This window comes from Chironomus tepperi, unplaced genomic scaffold, assembly GCF_022539635.2.
Source record: "Chironomus tepperi strain 1889 unplaced genomic scaffold, CSIRO-AGI_Ctep_v1 contig_68, whole genome shotgun sequence".
Lineage (NCBI taxonomy): Eukaryota > Metazoa > Arthropoda > Insecta > Diptera > Chironomidae > Chironomus > Chironomus tepperi.
In genome coordinates, this window is record NW_027226190.1 from 314485 (window position 1) to 324743 (window position 10259).

General features: G+C 30.0%; 1 protein-coding gene across 1 annotated transcript in view; it reads right to left on the reverse strand.

Annotated features, from left to right (window-relative positions):
- The window catches only part of LOC139100851 (myelin transcription factor 1-like protein), a 42088-nt gene extending 40027 nt beyond the window's left edge, over positions 1-2061 (reverse strand). The window contains exon 1 of the mRNA XM_070653606.1: positions 1889-2061. The gene's annotated coding sequence lies outside the window, so the exon portion shown is untranslated. The remainder of the gene's footprint in view (positions 1-1888) is intronic.
- Positions 2062-10259: the final 8198 nt, after the last annotated feature.

Consider the following 10259-nt stretch of genomic DNA (forward strand, 5'->3'; position numbering starts at 1 on the left):
AACTATTGCAATTATATTTGACTTATTAGAAATCTTAGGATTTTTGTAACAATTTCAATTTAGCAGATAATAGAAATTTCGAAAATGAATTAGACTCTGCAAACTTAAGTTTTCGTCAAAGTTCTTTTATTAACGACAATGTGAAATCCTTAAAGCATTCTCATTGCTCAATCGATTGTATTCTCAGCTATAAGAATGTCATAAGGGGACGGCTTTTATTTAGTTAGATAGTAATGTACATTTTAACGGAGCTTCAAAGGATCCGTGACAGAGATTTCTTCATTTGTTTCGGTAGAGATAATAATCTTAATTCATCAAAAATAGATTGTTTTTTAACATAAGGTTATTTAAAAATTACACATTTTATATATTCAACACTAAATGTTATACACTAACTAAATCACATTTAGAATTGCACACAGTCACACAAATAAATGAGAAATTTTTAGATTTTTTTGGACAAAATTCCGAGTCATCAAAAAAAGATTATAACTATTTAAAGTTAAGTTATCACTAGCTCTCATGTATTTCTGTCCACTCGGAAAAGACATATAGAAGTTTTTTACTAATTTTTTGAAATGAAAGAAATGACTTGAAAAATTATTTTTTGAGAAATGTTTCCAATGGAAATTTTATTTTACGGCACAAAATAAAACTGCAGATTTTCGAATTCTTCAGAATTTTATGAACTAACTTCAAATAAATTAAGTTTTGATTATTATCTAGCCAAGTCTAATCAAGAATTTTTACAAATCAAACTAGTAGTTCTAAAATTTTCCACAGTTTGAACTTAACAATAATTTGGAAGATGCTGCAAAAAATTCTCTTTCATGTTTTTATTATTTCTTTAGCATTTTGAAGCACAAGAAAATTCACTGCATTAGAAAACTAACAAAATTACAATTGAAATTTTTGAAATAAAGATGAAGATTCTATTATAGAATTTGAATTAATGTATCTAATTTGAAATACAATTCAAAGAAATTAATCTTTTAGAATTCAAAGAAATCTTTTCTAACTTCGATGAAATTTATCTTATCTTGAAAAATTCGTAATTTTGATGAAATGTTTATAAAATTTTCCTAATAAATTTATTTATGCTTCTCACTTCTTTTACAATTTGAGGAACTATTGCAATAATGATAAAAATTGCACAATTGCAATTTGATAACAAAATTTTCAAAATTGTTTGAAATTTGAAAATGAGAAATTCTTAGAATTTTTCACACAATTTTTCATAACACAAGAATTTGACGAATTTCCTTTAAGCATTTGAACAATTTTCTAAAACATTGCACTTTACAGACAATTCACAATCCAACAAATTTTTCACAAATTTCAAATTTTTTTTCCAAATCGAAGAATTTTTCCGAACAAAAATGTTTTCCAATGATCACAAAAATTCACACAATTTCCATGAAGGAAGATACAGGTACAAAAGTAAAAGATTTCGATGCCTCAAAAATATTTCTCAACTATAAAGATCACAAAAATTTTTACTAACAATAATCTGTCTGGGTTAACACTCAGCCACAAAAACAATTCCTTGTTGATGAACAGTTAAAAAACTTTGAAAAACTTTTTGAAAATTTTCCCAAAAACTAAACAAAAGTTTTACAACAAAAAGAGTCTTTAATAATTTTTTTCAAATTTTTATGAATGAATTTGTTGACGACTTTAAGAAACAAAAAGGAGGAACTGAATGAGTCTCCAAGACTTAAAAATTTTGATTGAGATCAATAATTAGAAGAAGTTTGAAGTTTGAAAGAGCAAAACAAAAAAAAAAATCACTTTTACCACAAAAATTTCTTTTCTTATTCTTATTTTTTTAAATTTTTTTATAATGATTCTGCTATTATCGTATTTTATGAATATAATAATTACCCACCCAAAAAGTTTTATATTTTTTACTTTTTTTTTTTTCGACAAAACAGCGAAAAGAAAACTTTTTGACTATTAATTTTTTTTCTCTCTTTTCTTATTTAAGTTCTTTCCATAAAACAAAAATTAAAAACTTTCTTAGAAAATTTTCCCCGGAGTGAAGCAACAACACAGTTAAAAAAATTTTTGCTACACACAAAACTCTCGTCTCTACCTGTACTAAGTTTGTTTTTAACTGACATCAAACTTTCCGAAAAAGTTTTTACGAAATGCTACGATTAAACAAGATATGAAAACTGCAACCCAACTTTTTCCTTCTTCTTATTTACAACCAAACAATATAGACTGAATTGTCGGTATACTTCAGTTAAAAAAAAAAAAAAGAAAAAAAAAATTTCGGAAAAATTTACGATTTTATGTTTGTTCTTTTTATTGTTATTCCATTTTCCTTAACAGCACAGAAAAAAAAGGTTCTTCGGGTAATTTTTTTTTTTTTTGTGTGGAGTTTGGGCGTTTCGACTCCAATGAGAATTTTATATTCTTTTTTTTTTCATCAAATGTTGTTTGAAAAAAAAAAGAAAAAAAAATTCTTTTCAAACAGTTTTCTGTGTGTACATCATGCATAGGGGAAAATTATGTGGAGCAAAACTTTACTTTCACATCTTAAATATCCATGCGCATGACATATCCGAATGTGCATGTTCGGCTAAAAGATCTCCTTATTTCCAGCAACGCCTAACCGCCCGATGTTCGTTCAGTGTTTAAGTGTTATTTGAGCTGATAAGAAGTATCTTAAAAGATTTTCTCGAGAAAAAAAAACAAAAAAATTTTTGTTGTTGTTCCATGTGTGCCAAAAGTCTATCCATCCTGTGTGGTATTGAGGACACAAAATAAAAAAAACTAATGTCAGTGCATTTTTTTATCTGCAATAAGACATCATAAAGCAAACTTGAAATGAAATTCTAATTAAATTTTTTTCAACTTAATTGTTATTTTAAAATCTACGACTAGAGATGATATATATACATACAGCCTGCATATCCACCTTACAGCAAATAAATCAAAGCATAAAAATACGTAACAAAAAAAACAATTCGCCCCTCTTTTTTTATACTTTATATTCTATATATATATACACATTCATACCTAACTTCTTTGCCTTTTATATTACACAAAGCACCGAACGAAATAATATTATTGGAATTGATGTCTTAACCATGTGTGAAATTGATTTATTGATAGCAGAAAAATATAATTTGTGAAAATGAAAATTTAATGCCATCATCTAAGACTGGCTAAAAAGGAACACAGGAAAAATTGAAAAATCTTTCCCGACGCATTTCCGCAGTTTTCTTTTTCTGTTCCTTGCTGAAGAGGAAGCAAATCTCCCAATTTATTTTAATTAACAAATGTTCCTTGTTGTTGTTGTTGTTGCAATTTCGTTAATTAAATAATGAGCCCTGTTAAGATTAAGTGATTTGAATGGAAGCGCAGTGTAAATGGTCGTAAAGTTTAACAGTGTTGAAAAGCAGCTTTGTTGTTTTTTTATTGTCTGCGATTTTTCAACTGTTGAGTTATTTTAGTTTATTTTTGGAATTGATTTTTTTAGCAGTTCTTTTTTAATGGTTTTGCTTTTTTTTGTTGATTTATGAAATTGAGGCTCGTTATGGAAAGAGTTAGTTTAGCGTTTTATTTACTGTGGTAATTTATAGGAAGGTAAAAGTCAATTGAGGGTGGATTTAGGGGGTATGAATCATGTGATATTGCTGTTGAGTTGTTGACATTATTTGCTATTATTAAACGGTTTAATAAATTTATTTCCTAATTTTCTATGAGTTTGTCGCAGTTACATGCATAAGCACAAATTGGATAATCAATCCAAAATCCGGCATTAAGCCAGGGTGGCTTAAATATGGTCAAATTCAAAGTCTTTCCAGTCTAAGATAGAATTATTGAACAAAAAACTAATTTGTACTATTCGGGTTAATATATTCTTGATATATTCGCAAATGCACAAATGAATAAGGATCCATCACGTCCAATTTAATGGTTTTTCTTATGGCTTACACATTGCTATGTAATGGTTTTCATAAAGCATTAAAATATGTCGTTGAATCTTAATTTAGGTACTTAATAAATTGAGTGTTGATTGTATAGCGGAAATAAGAATACTTTTTCAACAACTTGTTCCGAATGGGAATCGAACCCGCGTCCTACTAGTTCAGGTCGTATGCTATTATCACTAAGTTATTGGGGTTGTTTTCAGTGCTTGACAAAATGCGAATTTAAACTATTATTCTGATGTGAAGGTTTCTAGGCAGTCCTGAGCGACACATATGAAGAAGGCTCTGCCATAGAGCCACGGCAGTCATATGAACGACTTAAGGTTTAACGGAGCCTTTAACATTCTGATGCGAAGTCTTCTTCATTTGTGTCGTTCTAAAGTGTCTACAGAACTAAAGACAATTGATGTGGTTTTACTTGGACATTCCAAAAAAAATTATTCATGACCGAACCTTAAATGTATCCTAACGAAGCTTCTTTCATTTACATTGCACGAGTTCCTCATTTTTCTTCCAACTTTCCTTACAAAAACCGCAGATTTTTTTCTCCTTCAAAAAATCTCTTTTATCCGTCGGCTTTGATGAACAATGGAGAGTAAGTCAGATGAAATAAAAAAAAATAAGGGATAGACAGCACCCTTATTCAAGATGTAAATACAATTCTTTTCTAAATATTCTCAAGTGCTGATTGATGTCTTGGAGTTTAAAGATCAGAATAATAATGATTTTCGTGGTAATCTTCTTGCGGTTTGTTTCTGTAAATCTTGGAAGCGCTAATGAAGTGGTTTATTATTAAGTTTGTTATTTTGGCCTTTAACCGCTATTCAACTAAATATTTTTTGGTTTATTTTCCTAATAATATGCAAGAAATCTGAGGATTCAATCTTTATGAATTTTAAAGTGCTTTAATTAGGCTATAGCAATTAGCTTAATTATCAAGAATTTTAAATAAGTTAGGCATAAAAACATACAATTCATTGAATATCAGTGAATATGCACAATTGACATAATCACGGTACCATGTGGACATGTAAAGAATAAGCCAGTACTAAGGAACAAGTAGTCAAAATAGTTAAATAAGATTATAGAACTAAATATATACTAGTTACTTACTTACTTACTTTCTAGCCGTATAACTCAATTGTGATTCATGGCATCCATTAGATGTCGCCTGAAACTGGTCCTATCATTGATTACCGCTTGTCAATTTCCATTCACAAATATGCAATATTGCCTCTATTAACAGCTTTCTTCCGTGAATTTGTTGGCCGTTTTCGGTTAAAGATTATGTAAATATAAATCTCTTCTTCTTCTTAAATATTAGACTTGTAAATGAAGCTAAAATTGTCCTTATAACTAAAATAAGGAACCTTGTTACGAGGGAATGTATGAGGCAAACTAACCTTCGGTGTCACTTCAAGGATGTTGTAGATAATCTCTAAAAGAATATCAGTTTAATGTGTTTTTGAACAGTTTAAGTCATATGAATACTGAAGCCTTCAATTCCTGACATCAAAAGGTTTCACAGCCGTTCATGATGCAGTCATGGTATCTTCCTGTCTTTTTGAAATTCTGACTTTTGCATGACTTATCCATGGTAACGTATTCGTGCTTCAATTAGCTCCAACAAGACTCAATTCATCAAAATAATGTTCTTCCTTAAAAACATCTTGCTGATTCCTTAAAAACAAAAAAAAAGCATCCCTAATAATAAATATTTTAAAAAAATTTGGCTTCTTTTCAATAAAATAAAAACTGCATTGCACTCACGAGACAGCTTCATAAGATTCATATTTTTAAATGCGGACTGAATAAATTTAACAACAAGTGGAGTCGTTCCAAGATTTAGAAAATAAATATTATCAAGAGATGTGCCAGTTCCCCTAAGCAAAATCTACAAAAAATGTATTCAAATGAAGCCCTTTAAAGTATTTTTAATTAGTTCCAAGTGTAAGTTACAAACAAGATTTCATCCATCCCTTCCTTAAATTGCTCAATAGTTCTCTGGTCTACCTTTCATACTTATCTAGACACCTTAAAAAATCCATAAACTCATTTACATCCTTTTGTTAAAGAACATAATTTTAAAAGTAGATGACGTAAGTGTGATAAGAACAAGCAGCAAGACACACTTTTATGAATGGCATAGAAAAAGAATTTCCCACGTACGAGAACAAAAGATTGCTTAAATCAGCGCAGTCAAACATGAAAGAAAATAATAAACATATACACAGCATCATCCAAGTAGGAATTTTCCGAGGAATATCCACCCATTTAATTAGTTACTAAACAGATTAGGAAGAAAAAACTACTTCCATATCTTCCCTCCTAATTATCCAAGAAGTTTATAGTTCATTTGCTTAATTTATAGTTATAGTCATACATAAAATTCGAAAGTACATACAGTATAGAATCAGCAGTATTAGGACATAACAGTTACTTTTTAGTATCGAGGTACTCTGAAGAGATTTCTGACCATTTCTCAATATTTATGGATGTAATCTTGAAGGGATATACTAACAACAAAAAAAGAGAAAATTTAATAAAAGTATGAAGATTAAAATTAGCCTTTTGTTTGCTACTCATCCTTACCCTAGGCTCTTCTTCTCACCATCGTGCATATTTATTGCACGAAAATGCGCAATTCAGCGATCAAATAAAACCTTAATTATAAAGCGTGCTCCTTTTTAGTCGCTTTTCCATTTATTTTTTTGATCCTTATTTACAATATTATTATTTACCGCATTTTTGGAAGGAAGGAAGCTTAATAAAACACTTTGTCTGGTTGGTCGGTCAACTGCCGATGAAAATTCATTAACCAGATATCGTAGAGAGTCCAAATAAGTCTTAAATATAGTAACTTATTTCTAGAGTTCAGTCCAAAGCTGGATCTGTCTTTTGATAATTTCTGCTGCCAGTTTCTAATTCCCAGCACTTTTAAATCGTTGCTCACACAGTAATTCAATTAACTTTTGTTCTACTTTGACCCTTAAATCTTGCAATCACTCCAAAATTTGATAATTAATAATTTTAAATTTATTTGAAAATATACCTGAAGTTGGATGCGAATGAAGTACTTTACTAGAAAATTTGAATTCTGAATGACCGTTACAAATATGGAATAGCAATTTTCAACAGAAAATTTTAAATTTTCCAAATCCGTTACTTAATCAATTTCTGATCTCTGTCCCAAAAATGCGTTAAAGTCACTCAATAGGAACGAGTACCTTTTTAATATTTTTCGTGTATCCTCGGATGAGTATGCAGGAAGAAGTAACTTGTTGTGTGTGAGAGGATACTCTATAAACAAAAAAAAAAAATGAATAAAAATAATAAAGGGATATTTCCTGGAATTGCCATTGACTGTCTCTCATCTCCTCCTTCTTTAACGTCTTAGATTACAAAACCTTGTTAACTTTTTTATTGAGGGTGAAATTTTTTATATCGTTATATATTTTTTTATTGTCGGATATCATCTATTTACATCTACTAGTCTATTATGTTAGATTAAATATTTCCCAAAAAAAGAAATGAAGTCATTAATATTATATTAGATTCTTAAATATGAGGACTTTAGGTGTAAAAATTTACGCCTTTTGAAAGCGTTAAAGCAGTTTTTTTAATTGATAGCTCAGCTATACAGCTATAGGGTGGTGTATGTTACATGTGATTAGATGATTTATTACTTGAGCTACTTCCATTCTATTCTATTCAAAAAGAGTAATTAGAAGTGTGTTTAACATGACTGACACCTGTTATTGTACATATTTTTATGCTGTATTTGTTACTTCATGTTTATTCATGCTTTTTTTTCTCTGTTTCTGTTTGAGATAATATCGGAGTTAATAGGTGTATAAACTTAGTTAATTTTATGATGAATTATTGTGCATGACTTATCTTTAATATGAGTATGTTGTACTTACCGTTATTAAAGCTGAATTTTATTATACTGTTGATTTATACGAATTAGGAATTTTTTGCAGGTTTTGGTATATTTTTAAATTTAAAATGAGTATGACATGCTATGATTGATGAGAACAAATATTTTAAAGAATTCTATTAAATTTAAAAATCGATAAAAATGTTGCTATGCTTTAAATTGGTAACTAAGCTTTAATATTGCTAAAAAGATTGACAAACCTCATCTTAGTAACAAATCTACCAAAGCGGTGGTCGTTAATCTTTTGGTTCCACTGCACACTTCAACTTTATAAAGTTTTGGGTTTCATGTTAACCGACTTAATCAGCACACACTGAAGTTCTATTCACACAGTAGCCATGTAGACATTTTGACAGCTAGAATAGAAAAAAGCAACGTTCTTTCAGTAGTATCTTCTTATCGGCTTCCTAATGACTGTCAAGTGGTTTCCATTATTAAGTTGACACTGTGTGGTTCTAAATAAGCTGTCCGCTTGGCTGTCATGTGGACGATATTAAGATGTGTGTCGATTGAATGAGCATGGTAAAAGATTGAACAAGTAGGTCGACGTGACAGTGGTATGGTTTCGGATTTAAACCACCATCGAATATGGCACCAAGAATGAGTCACGTCGGACTGGGTCGGATATTGGATCTATTAACTGTTTTGTGTTATTTGGGTTAGATGAATTGAGTTTGAAAAAAATCGCGGATATTTAAGCATCCTTCATAATACGCAAGTTAGACGCGGCACACAGGTTGACCATCACTAAAGCAATGTAATATATGGTATCTTAAATTAGCAGAAATAAACCTATTCCCGGTACTCAAGTTTGATTCTAGAAATCTTATGAAAGTCGAAATTCTAGAAGCTCTGCATGCAATACTAAGCACAAGTTCCAAATTCTGGTTTTCCTAAATGTAATTTACAACTAAGCACATACCAGTAAATCTTTAAAAAATCATTTCCGTAACTGAATCCACCCTAAAACGTTTAAATAAAAATGACAATATGAGAACTGCTCATAATCAAATATTTACCCAAAAAATATTAATCATCCAACCTTAAAACAAATAAATTATTCAAAAATTCAATATCAATTTAAAGCATAGAGGATTATTGAGGCTATATTATTAATAAGACTGGATAGCCTTAATTATTAATAAGAATATTCAGGAAATGAATTTTATAGATTTTTCAAATGTGTCCTTTTTTCAAAGTCTAGCTTATGTGGATTAAAAGTTTTTCTTTGTCATGTGTATGAGTTCCGGTTAGCAATTTTTAAACATTGTTTTGGATTCTTTATTAAGTTTAATTTAATTATGTCAAGTTGGGTCTGGTTCAGAGTCTGGTGATGATATATGTACATACTTTGGTTTAGCAGAGCCTTTAAAGTCCAGCATTATTCATTAGTGTCGCTCGAGATTTATAAAAGTCTTGAATGATTTTAACAAAACTTTTAAAATTCATAGAATTTTTAATTTTACACGAATTGCACACGACATGGAAATGGCACAGATAAGCGTAAATCTGGTCTAAAGCCAGAACCGATGAATTTCGAACTAAGACCAGATTTAAGTTAGTCTGAAGCTAGATTTTTGATCAATCTACACTGTGCATGACTTCAGGACAAACACTACAGTTTGAGTCGATATTGTGTCATCAAGCAACATCTTTTAAGGTATGAAGCTACCCCAATAACCCACTTTAGTGCCTTAAAATCTATTTTTTACCTAAATGTTTTGTTTAATAAAAATTTGGCTTAATAAAGTTTATTTCAAAAATTGAAAAATTCTGTGTTTTCTTTATTTTATATCCAATTTTATTTCATTCATCCCGATCGGCACATCTTCATGACAATCAATTGGTTTCCATATGGCCATATGGTTTCGTCCAAGTAGCAATGTTCACGTTAAATGCTATAAAAATTGTCACTTGGTCGCCATTTGACTTCCATGAAAAACGCGAATGCTGGGCGTAGAAGCCGCAAAAAGCAGCAGGGGATGGGGAGAGAGGTGTGATCCTTGGACTGCTCAGTTCCGCTTCTAAAGTCGCTCCTCCACAGCTTGGCAGCGTTGCAAAATTTCCAAAAAATTCTCAAAAATTACCTTAACTTGATTATGAAAAGTACGTGAGAATGTCATCGATTCTCTCATTTCCATTTTTGCCCATTGCCTATGTTCCTAATCCCATATTAAATTTTAATTAATCGTAATTATTCATATCATGTAGAAATTTTATATTTTAAAGAGAAAGACAACAACAAAAAAAAAAATTAGTTCCATTTTAAAAGGAAAAGGAATAGAAATTATCTCTATTTTATATTCAATAAACAGGCAGGAATAATAATTTAATGCGTGACAAAAGTTTGCATGTTCTTGTTCAATTGATTTCGG